This window comes from Ovis aries, chromosome 17, assembly GCF_016772045.2.
Source record: "Ovis aries strain OAR_USU_Benz2616 breed Rambouillet chromosome 17, ARS-UI_Ramb_v3.0, whole genome shotgun sequence".
Taxonomy (NCBI): domain Eukaryota; kingdom Metazoa; phylum Chordata; class Mammalia; order Artiodactyla; family Bovidae; genus Ovis; species Ovis aries.
This window is the reverse complement of record NC_056070.1, coordinates 61,817,692-61,842,563: the sequence shown is the minus strand read 5'-3', so window position 1 is coordinate 61,842,563 and position 24,872 is coordinate 61,817,692. Positions and strand designations below refer to the sequence as shown.

The window sequence follows — 24,872 nt, the reverse complement described above, 5'->3', positions numbered from 1 at the left end:
TGATTAAATCAGTTCCTTCTGGCTCTGGTGTTTGATTATTATTTCATTCACATAATCTGTTCCTTCTTGGAGTCTAATTTTGGGTTGCTTTCCAGGCTCTTTAATTCCATATTTATTCCTGGAATAATTTACAGAGTTAGGCTATGAACCCAGGCAGTCTAACTAAAGAGTTCATGATTTTAACTGCTCATGTCACCTATCTACCTACCCACCCACCTGTTTATTCTATTGTCATCCATCCATTCATTCATGCAGTCATTCATCCATCCGTATACCCCACCATTCATCCAATAATCCACAGGCATTCATCCGTTCATTCATTCATCCATCCGCCCACCTATCCATCCATTTATTCTTCCAGTTTCTGCCTTCCTGGTGCTCTCATTCTAATGAGTAGAGGGCAATTTCTCCTCAGCGGCTGTTGACATGAATGTTGAGATAATGTTCAATGTGTGAGCTGGAGCTCTTTAGCTGATTTTATTGTATTGGTTTTTATATCCTCATGGATAATATAATGCTGCTTTGTTTTTACTGTTATATGTAAAGTTATTAATGAAGTCACCAATGTTTATTGAGTACTTACTATATGCCAGGCATTCTTAGGTGCACACAAGACCCAATTTGTTTCACAAGTCTAGAGGATGTCATTCACATTGCATTCTAGGTGGTCTTGGAGTTGCACAAATACATGGGACCATGTATTTGCCACTCTCCTGAAGGAGTCCACATTTCAGCATAGTGATTAAGAACTTGGGCTCTAGATCTGAACAGCCTGGCTTTGAGTTCTATGTCTGCCATTTATTGGCTATGCAAATCAAATCATTTTACCCCTCTATATGTCAGTTTCCTCTCCGATGGAATAGGGATAATAAAAACCATTAATTCAGAGAATTGTTTTATGGCAAAGAGTTAACTAAGGCAAAAGTTCTCGGAATAGTTCCTATATAAAATAATTACTCAGAAAAGATGAGTAATTAACTTAGATGTATCTCTCACTAGGTTGGTTTCCTTAACAGTTTTTCATATGGGGGAATAAAGTCAGGAGCAGAAACAAGTTTAACCCGATATGATCTGCTAAAGTCAGAGTCGAAGGTAAATTGATTAGTGACTGTCTATTGATATAGAGGATATGTGTTTTATGCAGCGAAGTGCTTACCCAAGTTGACATAAATCAAGTATAATAAAGAGTCGGAGTCTGTATTTGATGTTTGACCACCAACAGCTTTCTCCCTCCTCTTTCCCTGTTTGTCGCAGTATCTGAGGAAGCCAACTGTGCTTGCTCAGATATTGGAGTAGTTCAACCATTTATGTTAACCTCACCCATATATTTCCATGACTTAATATATCTGTGTAAACTCACAGGAAAAGACTGGAAATGTGTATAGCAAACTGACTACAGGGGAGAGGAAAAGGGAACTGAGATTCCTGGAGAAAGGTGGTGTTCAAGAGGGTCTTTATTTGTCATGTTTTAATTACTATAAAAATGGGACTGTTTTTTAATGTATTTAAGAATCTGTTATAAGAAAAAAGTAAATGACCATCCTAAAACTTTGAAATTGCTCAGTTGTGTCCGACTCTGCGACCCTATGGACTATACAGTCCATGAAATCCTCTAGGCTGGAATACTGGAGAGTGTAGCCTTTCTCTTCTCCAGGGGATCTTCCCGACCCAGGGATCAAATTCAGGTCTCCTGCACTGCGGGCAGATTCTTTACCAACTGAGCTATCAGGGAAGCCTGGATGGGGGTATGTGTGTGACTGATGAGTTAGGAGAGCCTAGAACCCTTCCTACCTATGTCAGAAGGTGCCTGAATGGGGATTGTCATTAAAAGCACAAAAAGCTGATCAATTGGGTTGTCTTCTGAAGAGAGGCTGTGTTAACTGAGGATCTGTAGAATTGAGTCCAGGGCCTCCAGACAGGTCAGTGTATGTGCCCAGAACTGTCCACAAGAGCGTTCCTAGACTAGTAAGCAAAAGAGCCTGTTTATACATTGGCAAATGCCTAGAATGCAGGGCCTCAAGGTTATGAGGCTTGTGCAGAGTTGTGCTTAGTTGTTCAGTGATGTCTGGCTCTTTGCCCACGGACTGTAGTCCACCAGGCTCCTCTCCCCATGGAATTTTCCAGGCAAGAATACTGGAGTGGGTTGCCATTTCCTCCTCCAGGGGATCTTCCCGACCCAGGGATCAAACCCATGTCTCTTGCATCTCCTGCATTTGGCAGGCGGATTCTTTACTGCTAGCACCACCTGGGAAGCTGGGTCCCCCCAAAAGCAGACCCTGAGACAGGGTTTCAGTGCAAGGAGTTTATCTGATAGGTGATTCCACGAAGCACTAGTCGGGCAGGGAACTGAGACAGAGAAGGGCAGTAAGCAGTAGCATCTTGCTGAGGGCAACTGGGAGGCTGTATAGCACGTGCTTCACAGTTCCTCATGGTGTGCAAAGCTGTGTGGGTGAGGAAGAACATGTCCTTTACTCACACCAGTCATTATTGAAGGGCTACTCCTGATGCATTCTGAACACTGGCTTAGCAGGCTTCAGCAGCCAGAGAAAGACCTGGTAATGAATCATAGGTATTGACAGAAGTTGTCACATCAGTGTGCAAGGGATAGTGAGAGGGACAGCAGTAGTGTATACTATGTTTTCTGGTACAGGTTTGTAACAGGAAGAAAATGTGCTTGGTGAAGAAAATGAACTTTTCTTCCCTAAGCACTTCTGAGTCTCAACAGCAGTCAGTACACTGGCCCTCTGATTTATACATTGGTCTTTTGTGAGTTTGGATAGTGGGAGTCAAGAGAGACAGCTCCTCTGGGGGAGTACACAGCCAGAATTGAATTCCGTAGAGAAACCTAGACCGAGTTTGGAAACTTAAGAGATCTTACCAGCCAGGGACCATGAATAAGTGAAGTGGGTGGGAGGAGGAGGAGAATGTACTTAGTGTGGTGCCTGGCGTATAATAAGTGCTCAGTAAAAATGATTTACATGGGGAAAGCTTTAAGGAAGAGGTGGAACCCAAGTGTAATGTGTTGCAAGGATGCCAAACAGAATAGGAAACTAACCAGGAGGAGGTGAAGCTAGAAACCTCCTTGCCTAACCCCGGCCTCTGTACAGTCCTTGTAATTAGGATGATAGTCATTTTCTAGTATTGGCAGCGATGACAGTTTCTTAGAGGTGAGGTTAATTGGTATCACAGATGTGTGACATCTTCCCATCAGACGTTTTAGATGCCAGCAATTAGCCTCTCTTTTCCGGGGAGTGGGGGTGGGGCAGCCATTAACCCTCTGTCTTCCTGGTGCTCTGCTGCCAGCATCTTTCCATATCGCCCGCCACGTTGGCTTTGACACATTAGAAGGGCCAACATGGAGGAAGACAAAAGTGAGTCATGGTGTCTGTGTAATAAGAGAAAGTTGACTTTCTATTCATGTATCTGAGATGAGATCTGGTTTATCCATCTGGTATTGTGATATCAGTGCTAGGAGCTTATGAGTCTTACAAAGGCCTGTGGCAATATTTGCACACTAAAAAAAAAGTGGCCTCTGAAATATGAAAAGAAAATCATAAAATTAAAGAAAAAATTGAATTTTATTTTCCACCTAGCTTTACTGCGTTATATTGTATATTTTGTATACATTATATATACTCTATATTCATTGTATATACAAAAATGTATATTTTGTATACATTGTATAGTAAAAATTGTATATACTTAGGTTGTTCAATGTGATTTTAAGGTCTACAATGTGATGATTTAATATGTGTATACACTGTGAAATGATTACTGCAATCAAAGTAATTAACACATCCATAAACTCATATAGTTACCTTTTTGTTGTTGCTGTTGTTGGTAATGAAAACACTTTAGATCTACTCTTGGGACTTTCCTGGTGGTCCAGTGGTTAAGACTTTGTGCTTCCACCACAGGGATGTGGGTTTGTTCCCTGGTCAGGGAACTAAGATCCTACATGCCTCACAGGAGGCCAAAATATAAATAAAATAAAATAAAATAAAAATTCTTAAATAAAAGATCTACTCTTTTAGCAAATTTCAAGTAGACAATATAGTATTAATTAAAATCATGCTGTATATTAGATCGCCAGAACTTACTTATAACTGAAACTTTATATCCTTTGGCTAATAACTCATTCCCCACTCCCACACCTACCCCAGCCCCTGGTAACCACCTTTATCTCTGGTTCTAGGAGTTCTGCTTTGTATAATTAAAATTGATATGTGTTGCCTTTCGTGAAACACTGTACCCATTGTAATATACCTCAACTAGTTGATGGAACAGCCAATTGAAGAGGCGTCTGCCCCAGTAGAGTTGGGGTGTGCCACCCTTCTAGCAGGGGGAGGGGGAGCTCTCTGAACTCCGCTGTTTAGGGTTTTTATGGAGATCCCATCACAGACTTCCCTGTAGTTCAAACAGTAAAGAGGCAGGAGACCAGGGTTTGATCCCTGGATTGGGAAGTTCCTCTGGAGAAGGGAATGGCAATCCGCTCCAGAATCCTGGAGCATTCCATGGACAGAGAAGCCTGGCAGGCTACAGTTCGTGGGGTCACAAAGATTAGGACGCAACTGAGTGACTAACGCAGTCCACAGTCCACACTCCACATCACAGACATCACGATTGATTAAATCATTGGCTTTTGATGATTAACTGACAACTCTAGCCCTTATTCCCTTCCTGGAGGTTGGGAGGGGTTTGGGGCTGCAAGTTCCAACCCTCTAATTATGTCTTGATCTTTTCATAACCAGCTTCCATCCTGCAACTCTCTAGGGGCTCCCATCAACTTGTCATCTCATCAGCATAAAAATACACTTATCACTCCAGAGATCCAAGGGTCTTAGAAGCTCTTGTGTCAAGAACAGGGGACTAAGACCAACTACTGTAACAAAAGATGCTCCTAGCACTCTGTTGGGGGTTTCCTAGATGGCTCAGTGGGTAAAGAATTGCCTGCAATGCAGGAGACACAGTTGGCATGGGTTCAGTTCCTGGGTTGGGAAGATCCCCTGGATGGAGGTAATGGCAACCCACTCCAGTATTCTTGCCTGGAAAGTCCCATGGACAGAGGAGCCTGGCGGGCTGCAGTCCATGGGGTCTCAAAGAGTCGGACACAGCTGAGTGACTAAGCACACAGCATCCTGTCATTTAGGAAATGACAAGAGTTCTGGGAGCTCTGTGTAAGCAACCAAGGACAGAGACCAAACGTATATATGGTATTATACCACAGTCACTAACTCAGTGGCTTTAGGTTATGGCTTGATCTCCTGATCCTTAGCTTCTGGGTGTCCCATGGGATGACAAAAGTTCCTTGGTTGCTGTGAGGCCTGAGTGAGTTAATACACTTGGAGGATTCAGAATTGTACTTTGCGGCTCCAATAAGTGCATAATTTCTTCACCCTGAGCTGTGAACCTAGAGAAAAAGGTTGCATAACTCAGATTTTGAATCACAGTGGTGCAGCTTCCCAGTGTTTATGGATTTAGGGCACTCCCTGGGGGTATAATTAGAATCAGATTATGGGAAAGGTAGATCCACCCTGCCATCTATTTCCCTCCTGTTAGTTTAAATACAGGCTCCACTGCAAGTCACTCTCCCCAGGTGAGCTGAATAATTAATGCCAGTTCTGATAATCCTGCCTGGCTCAAAAATGGTTCATTATTACTAATAACAGCAGCTACCATTGATTGAATGGCTTGTTCTGTGCCAGACTCTGCCCTGAGCTCTTTTCTAGCATGGCGTCTAGCGTGAAGCATTCTCATAGAAACCTTAGTTCAAGTGCCACTCTTGCCTCCTCCAAGCAGTTTGTCTTCAGGCAAGTCACTTCCCTTTTCTCTGAGCCTCAGTGTCCTCATCTGTAAAATGTGATGACAGGAGCTGCTCCATCAACACAGTTGCGCTAAAGGTTAAATGCACTATCGATGCAGAACTTTTTTGCCTGAAGCCGGGCACGCCATAAGCACTTGATAAATGTTCTCTTTTGTTATCATCATGTTCCTCAATCCTGATGGAAGCCCTCTGAGGTAGATATGAAAATCGTTTGGCTCGTTTCATGTGGCAACACTCTGACAAACAGACGCCTTCAGTGTTTAAATCCGTTTCCCTTTATAATCTTTTCTTCACAGTGTATTTGGGAGTGGGGATGTAAATTAGCCCCTATCAACAGGAAAGTGGGTATATACATTAGATTCATGCCACTGAAAATGAACGAGCTCGGGCTTTGTGAATCAATGTGAGTGAATCCTCCAAAAAAACATAATGTCGAGAGCAATAAAAGCAAGTTGCCCCTAAATGCATATGGAATATTATTTCTATAAAGTTTAAAACTATGCAAAGCAATTGAATAAAGTCAGGGATACACATTACACACATGGGGAGTAAAAGTATAGAGACACATGAGACCGAAAACACCAACTTCACAGCAGAGATTCCCTCAGCGGAGCTGGTGGGGGGTATGGTTGAGGAGGGGGCACACAAGAGCCTTCATATATCCTAGGATGTTTATTTCTTTTTTAAAAAAATATTTATTTTTGGCTGTGTTGTGTCTTCATTGCCGTGCAGGCTTTTCTTTAGTTGTGGAGAGTGGGGGCTATTCTCTAGTTGTGGTGCGTGATCTCATTGCGGTGGCCCAATGAGAAGCCCACGCTTGGCACGTGGGCTCCGTAGCAGCAGCTTCCAGGTTCTAGAGCTCAGGCTCAGTAGCTGTAGTATATGGGCTTGGTTCCTCCACAGCATGTGAGATCTTCCCGGACCAGGAATCGAACCTGTGTCTCTCCTGCATTGGCAGGCAGATTCTTTACCACTAAGTCACTAGGGAGCCCAGGATGCTTATTTCTTAATCTGCTGTTGGAGGCATTTATTATCTTTTATGTCCTTTGTCGAATAAAAAATATAGTCACAAGCTGAAAGTAGAGAGTTATTTTATTTGATGGGAACGTTTAGGACTCCGAACGTGGGAGACTCCATCTCAGTAGCTCTGAGGAAACTGCTCCAAGGAGGCAGGAGGGAAAGTCAGGCTCTATACAAGTTTGCAAAAAAGGGAGCAGGCAGTTGAACATTGAAGATCAGGTATCAGTTTAAGAATTTAGCATTCTGTGTGTAGGAAGATGCAAGCCTCTGGGCTCACCCTTCATCCATTCCCTTCATCTGCGCTCAGCTATCTGGGGCCCATCCTATTTCCTTGTTTGCCTTGCTTCTCGAATTCTCCCAGTTCCTCTGCAATCACCGTGGAGGGTGGCAGCATCCACTGGATTGAAGTTTTGAGAGCTCTCATTCACATTTGGCAAATAAAAGGGGAAAAGTTGAAAGCAGTGACAGATTTCCTCTTCTTGGGCTCCAAAATCACTGTGGACAGTGACTGCAGACGTGAAATCAGAAGATGATTGCTTCTTGGCAGGAAAGCCATGACAAACCTAGACAGTGTGTTGAAAAGCAGAGATATCACTCTGCCGACAGAGGTCCGTACAGGCAAGGTTATGGTTTTCCTAGTGGTCACGTGCAGTTGTGAGAGCTGGACCGTAAAGAAGGGAGAACACCAAAGAATTGATGCCTTTGAACTGTGGTGTTGGAGAAGACTCCCGAAAGTCCCGTGGACAGCAAGGAGATCAAACCAGACAATCTTAAGGGAGATCAACCCTGAATGTTCACTGGAAGGATTGATGCTGAATCTGAAGCTTCAGTACTTGGTCATCTGATGTGAACAGATGACTCATTGGAAAAGTCCCTGATGCTGGGAAAGATTGAGGGCAGGAGAAGAGGGCATCAGAGGATGAGATGGCTGGATGACATCACTGATGCAATGAACGTGAACTTGGGCAAATTCCGGGAGCTGGTGAGGGACAGGGACGCCTGGGGTGCTGCAGTCCTTGGGGTCACAAAGAGTCAGACCTGACTGGATGACTGAACAACAAATTTGCATTTGATGGCTGTGACATTTCTTGTTTATTGATACGGCAGGAGATAGTTTCATTTCACACCTTGAACATACAGCTCAAGTGGGTAACAGTAATTTTTAAAAATTGCACCCCAGCCATGAGGAAAGGAATTTAGGGACCCCCTCTGTATTCTTAAAATTCCACCACCCCTACCAACCATTAAAGATTCTTTAATCTTCCTGAACCCAAAGCTTCTCTCCACCCACCTCCATTTCTTCCTAGTGTCTCACTAACAAAACCCCCAACCCACTTGGCTCAAAATGGAGCTTCCTGGCTCTCAATTTGCATGTTAAAGGAGCACTTTTTTTTGCTTTCTCCACCTGTGTTTTAATTATCATTCACTTCCCTGGCTTCATTCTGTTCACCTCCAAACACTCCCAGATATCCGCTGGCTCTTTTGGGGGTGAGTGTGAGGAAGCGATGGCAGGAGGTATGCTTATTACTGCAGAAATGGGACCAACCTTATCTGGCAGGACTGAGACAAGTCATCATACGTAGGGCTCTTCTACTCCAATCCCGACTTCTTTGTAAGAGAAGTTTTATTAAAATGCATACCAAAAGCAGTCTTGACGTGAAAAGAGAATGCAATATACTGCTCCTCACCCTCCAGCAGGCTGCCTAGTTGTGTGTGTGTGTGTGTGTGTGTGTGTGTGTGTCTGTTGGTTGTGGATGACTGAAGGAGCAACATTTGCCAAGTCGTCAGCTCTGGCCTTCTCGATAGCTGACCCTTTCATCTGGAACCCCAAGGTAGGAGAAGTTCTATCAATAAATAAGTACATTTTCCAGGTGGCTGAAACATACACCCCTGAGGTCATCTATATTTATATGCAGAACGCAAGGTTCAGAGAGGTTAAGTGATTTTTCCAAGGGAACACAGCTGGTAAAGTGGCCAAGCTGATATCTGGTAGATCAAGGACTGTGTTTCTATTTGCTAATGTGTCGTTCAAACTTTTCTATCTTACTGAGGGTGATTTTAATGACAGTCATTCCAAGAAACGCTTCCCTGGTGGCTCAGACAGTAAAGCGTCTGTCTGCAATGTGGGCGACCCATCTTATTAACCCATTAATAAGATGGAGGTAAGTGATATGATCTTCTGGATCAATCCCTGGGTTGGGAAGATCCCCTGGAGGGGGAAATGGCAACCCACCTCAGTACTCTTGCCTGGAAAATCCCATGCATGGAGGAGCCTGGTAGACTACAGTCCATGTGGTTGCGAAGAGTTGGACACGACTGAGCGACTTCACTTTCATTTTCACTCCAAGAATCACCCCCCTTTAAAAACTGTTTTGCTTTCTAAAAGAGGGTAGGGAAACAATTTAACTTTTTCCCTATGATATAAAATTCAGTTATGCATCCTTTCCAAAGTTATACTCTCAGGTGTGTTTGAGGGGCAGGTGGGAAAGAAGCTAACATGTATTCACCAATGACCACATGCCAGGCATCTGCCAGATATCTTACACATTCCTATTTATGTTCCCTATTATCTGTTATTATTCCCATTTGATAGATGGAGAAACTGGCTCAGTGTGTATTCATTATCGACCACTGTATAACAAATGAACAGCTTTAAACAACAAACATTTATGATCTTCCATAGTTTCTGAGGAATCAGTGTTTCAGGAGCAGCTTGGGTGATTCTGGCTGAGAATTTCATGAGGTTGCAATCAGAGGGTGGCAGAGACTGTAATCTCTGAAGATGTGACGGGACTGAAAAATTTACTTCCATTCACATGGTTTTTGGCCAGAAGCCTCAGTTCCTTGCCTCATGAATCTTTCCGTAAGCTACCCACATGACTTCACAGCATGGAATGATCCAGGAGAGACAGAGACCACAATGGAAGCCGTAATACCTTTTAAGACTTAGTCTCTGTAGGTGAACATTGTCAATTCTGCTTTATTCTGTTTGTTAGGAGAGGAGAATTAGGCTCTACACCTCCTGAAGGTGGAAGTATTAAAGAATTTGTACCTTTTTTAGAACTACCAACTCAGGGAGGTGCCGTCAACTTGCCGAAGTTCACGAGGTTTGTAAGTGGTAGAGGTTAGATGCAACCATAGTTCTAGATGGTTCCACACTCTTTCTTTTCACTGTACTGTGATTTCTCCCTGACTGAGGAATGGAGAGCTGTTTGCCCTTATGCTTATTTTGCTGTATGCCCAGACTGTGAGCCTCTTTATTTGCTTTTAAAGCTTTCCCCTTTCTATCTGCCTATCATCTATCGCATCTAAGCAACATCCTTCTTATTCTAAATTGGAATTTTGAATCTCTTGTGAAGTTGGGGAACCTGGTAACTTTTAGTGTGAGTTGTGTGTCCATTGAGAGTCAGTAGACTCTGAGTGACTATTTGGGGTTTCTTTTTCATCAGGTGGCATTTATAACATTTTGGAGTGCTGTGAAAGCTTTCTTCGTCTGTTCCGGATTCTTCGTCTTGAAGATCATTGACGCTGTGGGTAAGTTTTGGATGAAATAATGATAATTATAAAGGTCTATTTAACTTATCCTTTGTATAACTCTTCAGAGTTTTCAAAGGTCATTTATACACAGCATATCACCTGATTCTCACTAAAAACCCGTTAATAAGATGGAGGTAAGTGATATGATCTTCTGGATAAGCTATGTTGAGCCACCACTTATCTGTGTAGTTTTGTTCTCTGGGTACCTGCTTGGCGCTGACTCCTTCTTGCCTCCAGGCCACTCCTCTGCCTTTCTCCGAGGTGTGACAGTAGACAGAGCCATAGGAGTCTGTGGTCTTGGAACTGTAAGGGGAGGGAAAACTTTTCTTCTCCTCTCTTAAGTTATGTCTTGCGGGACTGCAATTAAATACAAGCGCCAGATAACCGAAGAAAAGACAAACAGATTTTATTCATATTAATATTTTTATGTGTACAAGGGCTTCACACAAGTGAAAACCCAAAGAAAAGGTTAAATTCAGGGGTTTATATGCCATCTTAGCGAAGAGTGATCAATTGTGGAGAAGTGACTAGTCCAAGAAAAAGGGGATTTGGATTTCATAAGGGTGGTAAATTGGACGAAGGTGATAGGCAATATATGGTAGACAAAGGCTTATTAAGATTTGTTATGCAGACTAGACTCAAGTAATCTCTAATGATAAAAGTGGTTCTTTACTTGGTAGGGGAGAAGAGGACACTTCTATATGTGGAAACATCTCACTTTTACAAGGAAAACTTATGCCTTATGTTTAGACAGAAAGAGGAGGGTAGAGAGCTCTGCCTGTGTGTGCTATTTCTTCAGTTGCATTCAGCTTGAGATAGTTCTTATGTCAAAGTAGCATATTTGTGGGTGGTATTCTGATCCGTTTCAGAGTTAATATTCTAATTTGCATTTACTCTTGTGAAAAGAGCATAGGTTTGTGTTAAACTTGGGTTCAGATTCCAGCTTTACCATTTACTAGATGTAGGTCCTCAGGCAAGCAACTTTATTTCTTTGAGTCTTGGTTTTCTCCTCTGTAAAATGGGGATTAAAAGCAATACCTACTTCACTGGACTGTTACAAGGATTAGATGATACATAAAAATGCTTAGCTTAGCGATTGCAAGGTAGTCAACACTCAAAGCCACTTTACATTTCTGAACACACTTGCCCTTATAAAGTCACTTCTCTGTATACCAAGATCTCAACTTGCTGCGTGACTTGGAGAAATTCCCTGGCCTCTCAAACTACCTTCACTTCTAAAATGAGTGGGTTCAATTGCGTAATTCCCGAGGTTCCTTCCATCTCTTAACAATTAACACCTTCAGATTGTCTATACAGCAAACCCATACTATTTACTAAAAAAATCTATTCATTATATCCTGCTTGCCTTTGCTTGCTGTAGTAATTTTATATAATAGTTGCACAGAATTAATAGAAGCCAAAGGGGTTGTTTTTTCACATGCAGAGATTGAGCAACACACTTATGTACATAATTACCTTTTCTTTTCCTTTGCAGTGTAGGAGGGCATATTGAGAAGTTTGCAGTGATTTGTTTCCCCTCCCATTGGCTCAAGGAACTGGCTAATGCAGTTTTATGTTAATTGGAAGACATGCTAAATAGCATGAGAAAAAGAAAGAGAGGCACTCAGTTAGAAAAAGTGCTTTTTAATCATCTACCTAAATGAGAATGTCTGATGGGTTTGCAGGAATTTCTGCGGCCCCCTGAGGGAAGCTTTCCTGTCCTCACTAGAGTTGATGAATAACGGATTCCAAGCAGGGCTCTGCAAACACCAGCAAACTATTCTTCCTGAATCCTCTTTCCAATTTCTTCTCCCCCACAAATGCCTAGCTGTGATTTTGGCCTGATCTCTTGTCTCTTAAATACACTATTCTTTGCTCAGCACGTGCTTCATTTTATGGCTAACAGAAAGGCAGTTTGATCTGAAGTCACCCTCCTGCTCTAAAACCTTCAGTGCTTCCCTATTGCCCACTGCATTGAATACCAGCTGCTCAGCCCAGAATCTTCACTTTCCTGGGAAGCCAAAACAGTCGACTTGCTTCTCCCCACCCATGCCCTGGGATTTAAAAATTTTCCCTTAGGATTCATTCTCTTCCCTCCAACTTCTGTGCTCTTCTTCCCTTTCCTATTTTTCTACCTATCACCATCACACTCAGATTACCAGGACCCAGAGGCAAAGGATTTCTCTTCCAAGAAGACTTTCAGTTCCCTGTCTGTTCTTTGAATCACTGTTATGCTTGATTTCAGGAGCTCAGTATCTAGATAAGTGGTTCTGAGCACAAGCTTGGTAATCTGACAGACCTGGGAATGGACCTGGTTTCCCTCACTTACTGTGCTACCTTGGCAAAGTCACTTCCCCTCTCGAATTTTTAAACTTAACTGTCTGTAAAATGGGGTTAATGATATTTACTTCTTTGTGTTGTTGTGGGGAGTAAATGATGCATATGAAACAGGGTACTGCCTGGTTCATGTTTATTTTTAGAAGCGAAATGTATAATAATGTATTTTACATTTGTTTCTTCCTACTCTTTGGAAGCCCGCACCACAGTCAATGCCCACTGTCCTCCATCCACCACTCCAGCCAGAGTGCTAGCTCCTTGCAAACTCATCTCTATCACTGGCTGGTAGAATTGTATCATGGACTTTAATTCTTTGTTCTTTCTTGTAGCCAAGATTTGTTTCGGTTAACATTTGCTGTCTTCAATGAGAAGGATGTAAACAAAATGTAAAAGTATTATATTTGGAATTTTTAACCCTGCTGCTGCTGCTGCTAAGTCACTTCAGTCGTGTCCGACTCTGTGTGACCCCATAGACGGCAGCCCACCAGGCTCCCCCGTCCCTGGGATTCTCTAGGCAAGAACACTGGAGTGGGTTGCCATTTCCTTCTCCAATGTGTGAAAGTGAAAAGTGAAAGTGAAGTCACTCAGTCGTGTCCGACTCTTAGCGACCCCATGGACTGCAGCCCACCAGGCTCCTCTGTCCATGGGATCTTCCAGGCAAGAGTATTGGAGTGGGGTGCCATTATATTTGAAATTTTTAACCCTAAATCAGTGTAAAAGAAAGTTAAACATTCACATGTTATATTCTATAAGTTGATAACATTTATACTCCCAAAGTTATTAAAGCTTAAAACTGCCCTAAAATTTTTGGTATACCCTGTATTTCCCCACCTCTGGTCTTTGGGTTCAGTTAGATATTTCACTTTGGCGCAAAGAGTGAGAAGGAAGTGATGCTGCCACTGGGCTGAAGAGGTTGAGAGATGTCGGGCAGAGCCGCCAGGAGAGCCCATCCTTGATAAGGTGACCTGCATGTGTGTGGGTGCGTGCTAAGTCACTTGAGTTGTGCCTGACTCTTTGCAACCCCCAGGACTGTAGCCTGCCAGGCTCCCCTGTCCATGGGATTCTCCAGGCAAAAATACTAGAGTGGTTCGCCACTCCCTCCTCCAGAGGATCTTCCTGATCCGGGCATTGAACCCGTGTCTCTATGTCTCCTGCACTGGCAGGTGGGTTCTTCACCACTAGTGCCATCATTGGCTGAAACTAGAGATTTGGGGTGGTTTGTCACAAAGCAGTAGTTACTGAATATACCCTTTTAACTACTATCCTGCCCACGGTAGGTTCTTAGCAAATATTTATTGCGTTAAATTAGCAAATTCCTGTATTGTGCTTTGGGGAACACTTTTGTTCTCAAGGTTAGTTTTTTAATTTCATTAATTAAGGACTTCTTTCAATTGAGATGTTAACTCATTAGGATATTTGGGGAAATTGACTTCTAAGATGGTAGGACTCAAGACTTGGCACATGCGAATCTGCTTGTGAAAGGCAAGCCATGGTTAATTTCCAAGGGCTTGAGCCTCTACGTTAAACATGAAGTAAACTTTGAAATTCTCCAAGCCAGGCTTCAGCAGTACGTGAACCGTGAACTTCCAGATGTTCAAGCTCGTTTTAGAAAAGGCAGAGGAACCAGAGATCAAATTGCCAACATCCACTGGATCATCGAAAAAGCAAGAGAGTTCCAGAAAAACATCTATTTCTGCTTTATTGACTATGCCAAAGACTTTGACTGTGTGGATCACAATAAACTGTGGAAAATTCTGAAAGAGATGGGAATACCAGACCACCTGACCTGCCTCTTGAGAAACCTATATGCAAGTCAGGAAGCAACAGTTAGAACTGGACATGGAACAACAGACTGGTTCCAAATAGGAAAAGGAATATGTCAAGGTTGGATATTGTCACCCTGCTTATTTAACTGATATGCAGAGTACATCATGAGAAACGCTGGGCTGGAAGAAGCGCAGGCTGGAATCAAGATTGCTGGGAGAAATATCGATAACCTCAGATATGCAGATGACACCACCCTTATGGCAGAAAGTGAAGAAGAACTAAAGAGCCTCTTGATGAAAGTGAAAGAGGAGAGTGGAAAAGTTGGCTTAAAACTCAACATTTAAAAAACGAAGATCGTGGCATCTGGTCCCGTCACTTCATGGGAAATAGATGGGGAAACAGTGTCAGACTTTATTTTTTGGGGCTCCAAAATCACTGCAGATGGTGATTGCAGCCATGAAATTAAAAGACGCTTACTCCTTGGAAGGAAAGTTATGACCAACCTAGATAGTGTATTGAAGCTGAGATATTACTTTTGCAACAAAGGTCCATCTAGTCAAGGCTATGGTTTTTCCAGTGGTCATGTATGGATGTGAGAGTTGCACTGTGAAGAAAGCTGAGCACCGAAGAATTGATGCTTTTGAGCTGAGGTGTTGGAGAAGACTCTTGAGAGTCCCTTGGACTGCAAGGAGATGCAACCAGTCCATCCTAAAGGAGATCAGTCCTGGGTGTTCATTGGAAGGTCTGATGTTGAGGCTGAAACTCAACAAATACTTTGGCCACCTGATGCAAAGAGTTGACTCATTGGAAAAGACCCTGATGCTGGGAGGGATTGGGGGCAGGAGGAGAAGGGGACGACAGAGGATGAGATGGCTGGATGGCATCACTGACTCGATGGACTTGAGTTTGAGTGAACTCTGGGAGTTGGTGATGGACAGGGAGGCCTGGTGTGCTGCACTTCATGGGGTCGCAAAGAGTAGGACACGACTGAGCGACTGAACTGAACTGAAACTTTGCAAAAGGCTTCCCTGATGGCTCAGTGGGTGAAGAATCTTCCTGCAATGAAGTAAACATAAGAAATGCTGGTTTGATCCTTGGTTCAGGAAGATCCCCTGGAGAAGGAAATGGCAACCCACTCCAGTATTCTTGCCTGGAAAACTCCATGGGCAGAGGGGCCTGGCGGGCTACAGTCCAAACTGTTGCCAAGAGTCAGACACACGACTGAGCGACTAAGCACACAAACTTTGAAAAGAACACATGAAACAGAAGCACACTTTTTTTTTGTACTATGTATTTGAAACCTGGTGTGTATTTTACACTTACAGCATATTGCAGTTTGGATGCTAAATTTCCATCTGAAGTATTTGGTTTAGATTTCATAAAATTTACAATTGGCGAAGTAGAGTCATATAACTAAGTCTTCAGCATACTTAAAATTTTTCTCATAACTGGATCAAATCTTGGTTTTAAAATTCATTAACAGTCCATATTTCAGTCACTCTAGCCACATTTTGAATACTCAGAAGGCACATGTGGCTTGTAGTTAATATATTGGGACAGTGCAGGTCTGGCTGTTTCATGAGTATCATCTTCCCCAGTCCTTCAAGGACTGTTTCTTATCCAGTGGTACCACCATATCTGTATGTTAGGAGTTCAAGGATATTATCCTCGACTTCTTCTCCCCTTTCCAGCTCCCACCAGTCAGGAGTCCTGTGGAGTCCACCTCATCCGTGGCTCACGGATCCATCCTTCTCTCTCCAGTCTGCAGTGACACTTCTGTAGGTGAGGCTCCTACTGTCTCTCCCCTGAAATGACCCTAACAGCCTTCTTACTGGGAGTCCCCTTTTCCTGTGGTCATTCCACCTTCTGCTACTCTTTTCTCCATCTGAAGACAGCTCGATCTTCCTAACAGGCAGATCTGATCACTCCCTCCTTGTCCTGTGGCTTGCATCTTTTCCATGGCTCTCTGTGTCCCCTCAGATAAATTCTAAGCTCCTCAATGTGATTTATGAGGCTTTGCCTACTGCTCCACCCTCACATTTTCTGGTCCAGTCAGGCTATAATGCTGTCCCTTCAGTTTCCTCTGTGACCTCTGGGCCTCTGCACATGACGATCTGTCTGCCCGGAATGCCATTCCTTTCCCCCCTTCCACTTCCTGCTTATCCTTCAGTTGACTTCCTCTGAGAAGCCTCCTCAGATCCCCCTGAGTCTGCATTAGGAGCTCCTCGTCAATGCTCTGAGATCTCTGGTGCTCCCCTCCCCTGCCACCTTCTGGCATCAATGGCAGAACTCTGTGTGCTTATGGACCAGTTGTGCCTTCTTCTCTGCTATATTCCCCAGTCTCTAGAATGATGTCTAGAATAGGTACCTGGTAATATGTATTGAACAGATTATAGAACTTTCGTCTCAAACCAGTCTGCCAGCTTGTATCCTACTCTTCAGAAGCATCTAGGTGATGGAAAGCAAATCCAATACTAACTTCTGGGAAATCACCCCCAATCCAAGTCTACCACGTAGAGGGCCAGTGGTCTTGGTACCCATCGTGACAGAATAGCTAGCACACCTCCCCGTGTGCACCTTGAGCCAATGGGCCCCACCCCCCTTCTGCAGCAAACCCCTTCCCTGGGTCATTTGACTTCAGCCACACCATCCCCATCATCACTCTGTTTCCACCGCAGGACCTTTGCGCTTGCTGTTCTTTCTGGCTTTTCTTCTCATTCTGGTCTCAAATGGCTTTCCCTTTGATAAGCCCTCTCTGATTTACGTAAAGTAGCCCTTTGCCCAGTCCCTCTGCATTCCCTTCTCTAATTTGGTTGTCTTTATGGTACTTAGATTTGTCTGAGATTTTTCTATGTAAACCTCTTCTGTTTACAGTTAGCCTCTTCCTGCTTGAATGTACATCACTTGTCATCTGATTCATGGATGGGAGCATGGCTGCTTCCCTAGTGCCTAGAACAGTGCCTTGAATCTTGTTCAGTCCCTAAGTCATGTCCAACTCTTTGTGACCCCATGGACTATAGGGTGTCAGGCTTCCTGTCCTTCACTATCTCCCAGAGTTTGCTCAAACTTACATCCACTGAGTTGGTGATGCCATCCAACCATCTCATCCTCTGTCATCCTCTTTTCCTCTTGCCCTCAATCTTTCCCAGCAACAGGGTCTTTTCCTATGAGTTGGCTCTTCACATCAGGTGGCCAAGTATTGGAGCTTCAGCTTTGGCATCAGTCCTTCCAATGTATATTCAGGGTTGATTTCCTTTAGGACTGACTGATTTGATCTCCTTGCTCTCCAAGGGACTCTCAAGCATCTTCTCTAGGTGCTCAATATATACTTGTTCAGTGGATGTACAAATGGATTGGATGTGCAATTAAGCTTTTCAGCAAGCAGAAATACTTCCAGGGATCAGTTTAGGCAGATTCCAAACATTCTTTCTTTCTTACTTTTTTGTTTGTTAATCAGTTTTATTGACCAGTGGTAATGACGTCTTTTCATTTTTATATAATAGAACTGGTTCATGGTCCCGTGGTTTTATGGGTTTAGAAAAATGTACTCCTGTAACCACTGCTGCAATTGGAGATGGTCAGCTGAACATACTTTTTACCTCCCCAGGAAAGGTGTAAGAATTCTGCCCCAGGGAGTTCCTGCCATTCTTCTGGGAATGTTTCAACCCTGCCTGGATCCTTACTCATCCTATTTGGAGCATCTTTGAGAGAAATCATGGTCATTATTTCTTACTTTAGTGTGTAGTTCTAGCAAATAGGAATACTCTTACATAATTGTTCTAGTCAGGAAGGAAGATAAAAAGGAAAAAATAATGAGAGTTCCCTCAATGAAATTAGCAGCCTGCAGCAGGATAACTGTCCTTCCTACTCCTTAATTGAAATGGATGTTCATATGGCTAGTGGCTGAAGCGTTTGTCAGATATAGGTGCAGCGGCCAGAATCCTAACTGTTGCCACCGCATTTCCCCATGCTCTGCAGTGAGACATTTTTGGAACATTAATGAAATCCGGACTATAAAGATTCCAGAGAAGAAATAAAGTGAAAACAAAGCAACCTTTTGCAAACCCACGCTCTGCTTTAAATAAAGAGCAATGTCTTTTGAATAATTCAACCCTGCCTGTCAAAATATTTTTTTTTTGGGGGGGGTGTGGGCTATTCATTTGGAACTGCTCCAGGAGCCTCTTAATCTGCAGCCTTTGGTGCATTTTTGGGGCTGAAACAAGTCTGCTGACTTCTGTTTTATTTCCTATTGCATATCTAGATCTTAAAAGGCTGTTGGTTTGATTGAAGTTAAACATGTTGTTTCCCCAGTTCTTAGAATGCACACCCCTTTAATGGGGCTGGGAAATCTTGTCATTGTTTTCTTCTCAGGAAGTTGTTAGCACTTCATTATTGTTCTGTTAAACTTTTCACCCATGACTGGGGTTCTTTTGTCTGCCCTTGGGGTTCCCTCACAGAATTTTACTTTTTAACTTCTAAGACCTTCCAGGTGAAATCCAAGGAGAGCATCTGGGTGTAAACAAGGTTATTCAAGGTGGGCTGGCTGGTGACAAAGTTGTTTCTTGTTGTTCAGCCCCTAAGTTGTGTCTGACTCTTCGCAACCCTATGGACTACAGCATTCCAGGTTTCTCTGTCCTCCACTATCTCCCGGAGTTTGCTGAAATTTGTGTACTTATTCAACAATAATAGTAAATTATTATCATATACTATTATTATTCCTATCTATTGAGCTCAGACTCTGCTAGGTCTGTGTTAAGACCATTCTCTCCTAACCTCATTTAACGGGCACAACAGCCCTGTGAGGTGGGTCTAATTATGCCCATTTTACAGATGGAGAAACAGAGTCAGAGAGAGCTAAGTTCATGCCCAAGGTCACAGAGCTGGTAGAGGTCATTGTGCAGAGTGAAACCTAGAACTGTCTGACTTCAAAGCCCACAGTCTTCCTTGTTCTGCTAAATAGATGCTCCAGACTGAAGCATGAGGGTGGTAATCCAGGAGATTGGCTACCACCTGAGTTAGCTTAGGGCCTGGCTTTATGAGAATCCACTGGCCTGCTGGTTGGAGGGCCCAGGCATCCTCTTCTCTGGAAATGAGGTGTCAGGGGTACTCTTGCTGGCCTGGTGATTCACAGGATAGTCTTTGCTGTCAGGCAGATCTGGGGGTTTGAATCCTGGCTTCGCCACTTCTTGTTATGGTAGGCTTAATAATGGCCTCCGAATATGTTCATGTCTTAATCCCTGTGAATGTTACCACACATGGCAAAAGGGACTTCGTAGACGTGATTAAGATGGGGAGATTATCCTGGATTATCTGGGGACCCAATGTAATTATGAAGATCCATATAAGAGAGAGGCAGGAGGGTCAGAGTTAAGGAGTAGAACAACTGTTTCCATCTGTTTGGGCCACTAACAAAATACCACAGACTGGGAGCCTTATCAACCACATTTACTCTCACAGTTCTGGAGGCTGCAAGTCCACGCTCAAGATGCTGGAAGATTTGGTGTGTAGTGAGAGCCCAGTTCCTGGCTCATCAGTAGCTGTCTTCTCGCTGCGTTCTCACAGGGTAAAAGGGACTCACTGGGGTCTCTTTTATAAGGGCAGTAATCTCATTCATGACGGCTCTACCCTCATGACCTAGTCACCTCCTAAAGGTTCCATCTTCAATCACCACCACACTGGGAATCAGTTGTCAACATATGAGTTTGGAGGGGCACAAACATCCTGTCTATAGCAACAGGGAGCAGAGATTGGAGTGATATCCTTAAGAGAGGGAGGAAGGAGCCATAAGCCAAGGATAGAATGCAGGCAGCTACTAGAAGCTGGAAAAGGCAGGGAAATAGATCCTCCCCTCAAAGCCTCTAGAGGGAACCAGTTCTCCTGACACCTTGATTTTAGCCCTGGGAGCCTGATTTCTGGCTTCTGACTTCCAGAACTGCAAGAAAATAAATCTGGGTTGTTCTAAGCACCTAAATTTATGGTATAGTGGCAATGGAGAATTAATACACCAGGATGTTTGTCTTTGGGCTTATGAATGATCCTCCCTGAGCCTCAATTTCATTATCTGTGAAATGGGCATAATAGTAACAATGCCTACATCATAGCCTAATGCTGAAAGGAGTTGAGGCACGGAAGTTCCTTTATGGTTGGCACATAGTACGTGTTGATTAAATGCTAGCTAAGACCCCGATGCTGGGAAAGATTGAGGGCAAGAGGAGAAGGGGGTGACAGAGGATGAGATGGTTGGATGGCATCACTGACTCAATGGAAATGAATTTGAGCAAACTCTGGGAGATAGTGAAGGACAGGGAAGCCCTGGGTTCTGCAGTCCATGGGGTCGCAATGAGTTGGACACCACTGAGTGAATGAAGAACGACCGTGATGACTACTATTACCACTAACATTATTATTATTAATGCTAATATGAAGATAAGCATGCCAGTCAAAGAACCTGAAAATAAAAATCAACTCAGGAGCAACTTTGTGTTGGGCTAATTCATATCCTGTCTATTAGATATTGGATATTGGATATCCTGTCTATTGGATAAAATATTGCACTATTTTATATTGAGGGACTCATTCTATATTAGAGGACTCATGGATGAGCTTCAGAGGATCTGTGGATTTCCTATGATCGTATCCCAGGAGCCTGCATAGTACCTCGTACACAGCAGGTACTGCAAAGATATTTAAGGCATAATTAATGACAGATAGAAATCGGTGTTTCTTTGCTTTTGTTGTCTTTTTTTTTTTCCTAGTAGCTTTGAGAAGTCTGGCAGACCCTAGCGTAACTGGGGACCTGCCTTATGGAGATGGGCTTGCCTTCTGCCCTCAGCCATCTGGTAAACCCTGGCGCCACCTCCCCAGGGCCACCAGCACTCACTCTCCCAACCCAGTGCCAGTCCTTCCCTGCTCTGGCCACTGAAGAGGAAGTCTCCATGGTAACAGTTTCAGGGGCATTGGGCCAACCGAAGCCAGAGGAAATGAAGGAGGGAAGGGTGCCCATGCCAGCCAGTGCTTCCTGGGGACACGCTTAAGCCAGTTTGCTTTGTCTCCAGTGGAGATCTCAGCCGCAGAGGGCGGCAGATCCTATAGCAATTGTGGAGTGGCTGGGGCTTATCTTTCAGTGGCTTCTTTCCTTTCCTTACACCCTCCTTTTGTCACATCCTTTCCCCAACCTTGTATAAGGATCCCAGTGCTTCCAAAGAACCTGAAGTTACCCACTGTTGTCAAGTAAAATCTCTGGGATTTCACGCTTTCTCCCTCACATACTGGTAGTGTGACCTTGAGCAAGCTACCTAACCTCCCTGGGCCTTGGTTTCATTATCTGTAAAATTGGATTTTTGTAAGCATGAATAGAGAATCTGTGGTGCCCTTAGCATGATGCCTGAAAGCTAGTAAATGCTTATTAAAATTTCCTCTATAATATCTGCTTGAAATGGGGAAACTGAGGCCTGAGTCCTGATCCCTAGAATCCTCATGGTCAGCAGTCCTGTTTTCTCTTTCTCTGGGAGTAACTTCTCTTTCTTTCTCCCAGTTAAATCTTCCCTGTCTGTTGTCTCCCGCCATCAGGGCCCTCCTAAATATCAGGTTGTTAGCCTCTGCCGAATAGATCCATTCTCAAATGTTCAAGGCTGAGCTGGAGACTTTTAAAGGGTTTTTTGCATTTTAGAAGAGTATTCCTGAGCCTGTTATGCCCAGTGTCTGAGTCCCCAAAACTGAGAGAATAAGACATCCACAGCAGTGCAGAAGCATAAAGGGGTTTATTGCTAGCTCGACCTAGGGCTCAAGTCTCATCCAGTGCAGTGGAATCTTGACGAGAGCCCCCAGCTCTGAATCACATCTACGTTTATACAGACGGTTCTTTGTTCCTGTAACAGCATAGCTGATTGGTTAAACCGTTCGCGTGCGGGACTTTTAAACCTCGCATCTCTATCCGGATTGGCTCAGGTCTGGCGCGGGCGGGGGGGCTACGGGGATTTTTTCTGATTGGTCGAGCTACACTGCCTGCGGGAGTTCCCAGAGCCTCAGCTTTTCTAGAGACTAAACCTCAGGCCTAGCCTGCCCCTTAGAGCCTGTCCTGGCTCCAGTTTGGTCCTAACAAGCCTTCCCTGGTGGTCCAGTGGCTAAGACTCTGCTCCCATTGCAGTGGGCCTGGGTTTGATCCCTACTCAGGAACTAGATCCTACATGCTGCGGTGAAGAGTTTGCATGCTGCAACTAAAGAGCCTGCATGCCACGACTAAGACCCAGTGCAGCCAGATATGCGTGTGTGTATATATATTTAAAAAGAGTATTCTCAGTGATGATGCCTGCAGTGCAGGAGATCTAGGTTTGATCCTTGGGTCAGGAAGATCCACCGGAGAAGGGAATGACAACCCACTCCAGTATCTTGCCTGGAGAATTCCATGGGCAGAGGAGCCTGGCAGGCTACAGTCCATTGGGTTGCAAAGAGTTGGACACAACTGAGCGACTAACACACAGTGATGATAATGCTTTAATTTGAAGGCAAAATCTTGAGAGGGTAGAAGTTGCCCAGCATCAGGCAGTGAGAGGTTTTAAAAATAAGACAGAGATGATATCACTGAAGCTCAGAGAAGTCAATCAACTCGCTCCGGGCCACACAGCTGCTCAGTGGTGAGGCTGGGATTTGAACCTCTGTCTGCTTTTCATCTGAGCTCATGCAGCACCCTCCTGTTTTTCCTCAGTTGGTTTCTTACTTGTTCACCCATAGAGATGCACAGAAGAGATGATCTTTCAGATGTTCTGAAACCAGAGGTAGAATGTTGATCCAGTAGCTGAAATTTGGAAAGTTGGCAGAGACAAATGTGGTAGCTTCCTTGCCTCTCAGCTCAGCTGGGAGAACAGATCTTATCAACAACTTCCCAGCTTCCCTGAGGGGGGTTTGAGAGGCATTTATAATGCAGATCTGACTCTGGGCAAGGACCCAGCTTCCCACCATCACCTCTGGCTGAGCTGTTTCCTTAAATTACAGGAAGCTGTTTTTCCCCCTCTCAGACCCTGAGGTCTGAAGTTGAAGAGCTCCCGCAGCCTGAGCCCTCTCTCCCTCCCTGTTTGAAGAGCATCATCTCTTTTCCATCTTTGCCTCCCCTGCTCCCTGCTTTCTCTGAGGAGCTGGAGGTGCCAGGAAAATGAGAGAGAAGGGACAAAGAAAAGCACTGAGTCTCTGGGCTCGGAGTTACCGAATGAGCTGTTCCTGCTGGTCCCTGCATGCAATTAAGACTTGCAAATCCGTGTTGCTCAGGTGTTGGCGGCATTAATCCCAGGCACCTCGGGGCACCCAGCATCCCCAAATGGCTACTCTTGTCATTTAGCCAGTCTCCTTAGGGTGTGCTTGGGCATGGGCAGGTGGGATTCAGAGATGCTTGTGGCCATAGTGAACTTATTCATTTACTCACTCACTCTCTGTCCGTCCATTCCCCAGACAGTTATTACTAAGTTCCTCTTATAGCTCATTATCAGAGAGACAAAATGAACAACCTCTGCCCTCTAGAGCAAACTGCCCTTTTTCGAATGGGACTTGAACCCACAATCTTCTGACTGAAACTGGACAGCTCATCTCAGGATTCAGTGAAACTCAGCTTCTTCATATCTCGGTGCAGAGGGAACTCAGTGAGAGGCAAAGTGAGAGGCAAGAAATAGATTGATTAATATCCTTTGGAAAGAGGTTGCAGGAAAATGAGGTGTGAGAACATGGTAATGTTGCAGGTCTTACGCAAGTTCTTGGGACGGGCAGCCTAGTGGAGTTTCTTGGCTTTGTGCAGGAGAGAATTCAGGAGCAAGCCGCAGTAAAGTGAAAGCGTGTTTGCTGCAACAGACACACCTTCCATAGACAGAATGTGGTCCCTCTCAAAAGGCGAGGGCACCCTGAAAAATGGGGTGGTTAGTTTTTATGGGCTGGATAATTTCATAGACTAACCAATGAGAGAAATATTTCAACTATTTTTGGGAAGGGCAGAGATTTCCTGGAATTGGGCTACTGCCCACTTTTTAACTTTTATGGTCAGTCTCTGTATTGTCTGGCTTCCCATGTGGTACAGTGGGTCAAGAATCTGCGTGCCAATGCTTGAGAAGAAAGGGATGCAGGTTCCATCCCCGGGTGGGGAAGGTCCCCTAGAGTAGGAAATGGCAACCCATTCCAGTATTCTTGCCTGGAAAATTCCATGGACAGAGGAGTCTGGTGGGGTACAGTCCACTGGGTCACTACGAGTCAGACAGACTGGGCACACACCCTCTCAGAACTGGCACGGTGCCTGTGGGAAGCAGCGGCAATGTATCACAATGGACAAGTGATGAGGCTGGAAGTCCACCGGATGTCGAACCGTCTGCTGTCTTGGGTCTAGTAGGTTCTAGCCAGTTTTTGTCATATC

The 24,872-nt window shown here is 44.1% G+C and overlaps 1 protein-coding gene across 2 annotated transcripts in view; it reads left to right on the top strand.

The window, feature by feature from the left end:
- Window positions 1–24,872, top strand: part of RPH3A (rabphilin 3A) — a 272,724-nt gene that overhangs the window by 10,770 nt on the left and 237,082 nt on the right. For both annotated transcript variants that reach the window (XM_042234677.2, XM_060401249.1), the window contains exon 2: window positions 10,294–10,378. The gene's annotated coding sequence lies outside the window, so the exon portion shown is untranslated. The remainder of the gene's footprint in view (window positions 1–10,293; window positions 10,379–24,872) is intronic.